We start from the raw sequence: 5,660 nt of genomic DNA on the forward strand, positions 1-5,660 counted from the left end.
AAACTTGAACAGTCTCTTAGAAAATCAGTGTGGTAGTGTATCTGGAAGATGGGAATTGATCTACCTCAAGATCGAGCTATATCACTCTTGGATATTGTAGTGGTTTGAGTGCATATGGCTCCCATAGACTCATGTGTTTGGATGCTTGGCCCCATTGAAGTGACATCATTAGGAGTTATGGCCTTGTAGTAGGTGTAGCCTTGCTGGAGGCAGTGTGTCACTGCTGAGGTGGACTTTGATGTCTTATATATGATCGAGGTATCCTCAGTGATACAGTCTTCTGCTGTCTGGGATCAAGATGTTGAACTCTCAGCCCCTCCAACGCCATATTGACCTGCATGCTGCCATGCTTCCTGCCATGATGATAATGAACTGAACTCTAATCTATAAACCAGCCCCATTAAATGGTTTCCTTTATAAGAGTTGCCGTGGTCATGTTTCTCTTCACAGCAATGTAACCCTAAATAAAACAGACACATACCCACAGGACACTCCATCCTACCATAGAGGTACTTGTTTAATCGCATTCAGTACTGACCTATTCATAACAGCCAGAAACTGGAAACAACCTAGATGTTGCTCGACAGAAGAATAGATAAAGATGTGGCCCATTCACACAATAGAACGCTATTCAACCTTTATGAAAAATAAAATCAAGACATTTACTAGTAATGGGTGGACCTAGAAAAAAATCATGCGGAGATATCCTAGACTGAGAAAGACAAAGGTAGTATGCATTTGCTGCATATGTGAATATTAGCTGATACGTCACCACCTGAAACGTGTAGGCATTTTATTTCAGGGAAATGCAAACATTCGAATCTTAGAATTCATTTTACACATAAGAATAAAATGAGCTCTTGGTAGGAACTAAATGATTGAGTGGCTATATATCGCTACAAAGTCATCATTTGTCACAAACGTTACTAATTCCAGCCCTCAGTAGGCAAATGCAGGCAGATCCCTGGGAGTTCAAGGATGGCCTGAGTTACACAGTGAGATCCTGTGTAAGAAACAATTACAAATGCATCACTTTGGTGAGAGCAACACTTGCTGAGAGAGTAGGGACTGTATGCTGGTTTAGCTCCAAAATGTCCCCAAAAGGCTGTGCGGTAAAGACATGATGTAACTGGAGGTGGCAAAACTCTGGGGGTGAAGACCAGTTGAGGAAGCCGGTCCTTGGAAGCGCCTCTCAGTCCATGTCTTGTCTTTTCCATCCGTGCCCCTCCCCCGGTCCTTTCTTCCTCTCTCCTAGTGTGGGAAACTTTGGTCCAGCATGCTCTCCATGAAGCTGAGTCTTACCATTACCTTAGAATTTCTCCTACTTGGCTTCTCTTTTATTGAGAGATACATTCTTTCTACACACAATTTTGTGAGAGTTTCCACTGTGGAAGGCTGCTGAATTTTGACAAAAGCTGTTCTTTTCCCCCGTATGCAATGAAATGATCCCATGGGCTTCTAGTCTTTTGTTGTATTAAGATTAAATCACAGTTATTGATTTGCATACATTGAACTATCCTTATATCTCAAGGATGAATAAACACACCGCTGAATTCAATTATTTTAGTATTTTTTGTTGGAATTTTGCATCTATATTCATCAAGAACACTGGCCTATAACTCTCTGTTCAAGAAATATTATTTGCTTTGATATCATAGTCACACTAGCCTTGGAAAAAAGTAGAAATATTTCTTCCTCCTTATTCTTGGAAGTCTAAAAATGATTGCTATTCGTTCTTAAGTGTTTGATAGAATTCAGTGGAAAAGCCAGCAGTGTCCAGGCTTTCCTTCAATGGGAGGTTATGCCCAGACTGATCTCAGTCAGACTCACTCATTAACTCTCCCTGACCTCACACCCACAGTCTTTAGTGCTGGGATTACAGTGATGTGGCACCACACGCAGCAAAGTACAGACCTTATTAATCTCTCGCTCACACTTCCATTTCAATATTCTATTCCTTCATATGTGTCCAAGAATCAGTCCATTTTTTCCCAAGCTGTATCTCCAATTTATTGGTGTGTCATTCTCAGACTACTCTATTATGGTCCTTATTTTCTTGGCATAAGTCATGCCTGCTCTTTATATATTTGAGTCCTCTCTCCTCCTCTCTCCTCTCCTCCTCTCCTCCTCCTCTCCTCTCCTCTCCTCTCCTCGCCTCGCCTCTCCTCGCCTCGCCTCTCCTCTCCTCTCCTCTCCATCTCTTTCTCCCCTCTCCTCTCCTCCTCCTCTTCGTCCTCCTCCTTCTTCTTCCTCTCTTTCTCTCTCTCTCTCTCTCCCCCACTAAGTTCAAAGTTTGTTAATATTTTTCTAAAAGGAATCAAGTTTTCATTAGGTTGATCTTGTCCATACATTTTTAGTCTAATCACTAATATTTCTTCTAACTTCAGGCTGCATTTTTTTCCTTTCTTTCCTTTTTGGATTCTTTAATGTGTAATATTAGAATGTTAACTATAAATTTTCTCTTTTGAATACAGCTTGTTATTGACATTAATTTTTCTCTTATTGTAGCTTTTGTGAGCTGAGCATGTGTAGGGAAATTTCCCCTAGCTTTTGATTGGCTGATAAAGACGGCAGGAAGCCAAACACTGGGCGAAGATATGGAGGCGGGATCTTCCAAGCAGAACAGGAAGATAAGGGGAGAAGAGAAGGGTCGGACAATATGGAGGACGGAGAGAAGATGAAGGAGGAAGATAAACCAGAGCCATGTGGCCTGAAAGAGCCACAAGTAGCTAGGGATTTCATAGCTGGACACTAGAGTAGTAAAGTGATATATTTGTCTAGTCTAAGCCTACAGTTTGTAATTATATTATTGAGTTGTGTGTTCTTTGCACGGCCATTTTGGGGTTGGATATTTACCAATATATATCTGGCTGGTATAACGTAAGTAAGTGTCTACTGTTATCATTTCATATCTGAGGGAGCAGTAGCTGGATTTCTGCAGGCCAGCCATGGGGGCGGGGGAGTAGGAGGTTTTGGAGTGCCAGCTCCCAGCATTTCAGGAAAAATGGTTTGGTCAGCTTAGCAAGCAGAGACTGAGGGTTGGGAGAAGGTTTTTTGATCAGAGCAGCTTGGCAGCAGGGTGGCCTCAGGAAGCAGGGAAAGATGGCTGCTTGGGGCTGGCCATCCAGGTGGGTGAAACGTGGGTGGGTTTTTGTTTGTTTGTTTGTTTTAACTACACGCTACAAGTATGGGGGTTCACTTCTCTACATCAGCACTCAAGAGCTAAGGAAGCACAATTCTAGGTGTGAGGTTAGTCTGAGCTACGTAGTTCCAGAAAATCCTTCTCACAAAACCAGAGACAGAGATGGAGGGAGAGGGGAAGGATAGATAAGGGATCTTTTCCGTATCCCACAATTTCATTTCCATTTTTCTCATTTTTAAATTTCCTCATTAACACATTAAAACTCTGGGTCCAAGGAAATCCTCTTTAACAGAGGTTGAGAAGCCTCCTGCCTCTGCTTACCCTCCCAATCCACATCTCAGTCACTTCAAAGACTGGGCCAAGGCTAGGGAGTCTGACATATTCGCAGGCGCCCCAGTCTGTAGCTGTTGGAGTTGGAGACGTCTTCCCTCTTTTCACTGTGTTATTGCTCTCACTTAACTTTCCAGGAAAAAAAAAAACCAGCCTTCACTGGACCTAGCAGGTTCAAACACACAATGGTTACCTTCCAGGAAAACAAAGAAACCTCAAATCCTACTTTTATGGGCTACAGAGATGGCTCAGTGGTTATGGAGAAACACTGCTCCTGCAGTAAACCTTATCCCAGGACCTTCATCCGGTAGAGTAACTCTAGCGCCAAAGGAAACAATGCCCACCTCTGCCCCCAGGGGACGCTGCACAGTCACACAGAGGTACATAATTGAAACAAACCCTTAAAATTGAAAACCAGTAAGAAGAGTGTCCTCACCTAGTTTTTGTTTGTGTTTCTCATTGTTTACCGTATTTCTTTCCCGTTTCCGAGAAACGGTTTCCTTCAGGTGCTTCAGTTCTGCTTGAGTTTGCAGAAGCTCGTACGACCTTTATGGAGTACACGCCTCAGGACTTTATTTCTGCTGCAGGCTGCAACTCGAAATTCAGTTTCTTCCTCTTTCATCTATAAAAGGGTAAACTTGGAAAGATAAAAAATTGTCTCTATTCTGATTTTTTTTCTTTCTCTCTCCAGTCTTGTCGTCAATGTACGAGGCAAAAGAAGAGTGAACTGAATGAAAAAAATAAGTAATATGGTTGAGTCAGTGAGATGACTCACCGGGTAAAGGCTCTCGCTACAAAACCTGGAACCTTAGTTCCATCCCCAGAAACTTCTGGAATGTGGAAAGAGAGAGACTGCCCAAGCCTTGTCCTCTGACCTCCCCATGTGCACCATGGGACATATGCCCACATGCATCATACACTGTCACATGATACTAATGAACACAGAAAAAGTTTCAATTAAAAGCAAAACTGACTTCTTCCAAACTAAAAGACCCAACCATTGTAAGCAGAACCTATAATAATGTAAATTTTAAAGTGACTCAATGAGCCACAACTATATATTTCTTTTTCTCGGAAATTAGTCTTTGTCAAAATTCTAGCTCTCTGAAGTCTGCCAACTAGTCTGTCAACAAAACAACAGCTGCTCCCCTTTGAATTACAGACGTTATATACAGCTTTTGTATATTTACTTGGAGTTCTTCACTAATCATTTCTTAGCTATTTGTTTACAAAGAGATGGCAACTTGATGACCATAAATTTTGTCAAGAGACGTCTTTGGGACAGATAATTTCATAAGAAATTTAACTATATTTGACATATAAATAAATAATGTGACTTAGACGGTAGTTTCTTGCTGTCATCTTTGGTATACTTAGCATTTGCAAAAGAATATCTTTAGTGAAGTTGATACTGTTGGCGGGGCTTGGGAGATGACCCTCTGGCCAAGTGCCTGCCATGCAAGTGTAAGGACATGAGTGAAGATACTCGGCCCCCATGTTTAAAAACCTAGGTGTGGTGGCACAAACCTGTCAGCCCAGTGCTTGGCAGGCAGAAGGAGCAAGCCAGCCAGTCTAGTGATCAAGTTCAGGGAGAGAAAGACCCAGGTTTTTGTTTTTTTGTTTTTGTTGTTGTTTGTTTGTACAGTAAGGTACAGAACTGTCAAGGAAAACACCCACTGTCTACCTCCTCTCTCCCCATACATGCTCACACACTTGTCAACGCACCTACATGCACACATGAACACACACATGACTATACACCACCAACATATACAAAAGAAAAGATTGCAGAGACATCCATAATAGCTAAGTATTCAGCATGCTCTGTTATATTTTATATGCCTTATTTCATTGTTACTGAAAAAGACAGACATAAAAGATATCGATAATTTTATTCCTATAATTACTCTCCTGTATCACAGTGGCAAAGATGAGCATTTTTATTTAAGAAGGCATTTATCCTACTTCCCAAGCTTATTGATTTACAAGCCAGAGTCACAGCGAAGTGCCACTAAGAGACAATTTGACTATAATGGAGACTAACTGTTTCCCCTTTTGGTTAATGTCAGAGTGAGGGCTCCCGCCAGAATGTGGGGACGCGTGAAAATGCTGGTGGATGAGAATAAATTACCAGGAAACTATTTGTATATAAAATAAATCCACTTTAATTGTATTCTCAGCTCAACGA

Source organism: Rattus rattus, chromosome 13 (genome assembly GCF_011064425.1).
Source record: "Rattus rattus isolate New Zealand chromosome 13, Rrattus_CSIRO_v1, whole genome shotgun sequence".
Taxonomy (NCBI): domain Eukaryota; kingdom Metazoa; phylum Chordata; class Mammalia; order Rodentia; family Muridae; genus Rattus; species Rattus rattus.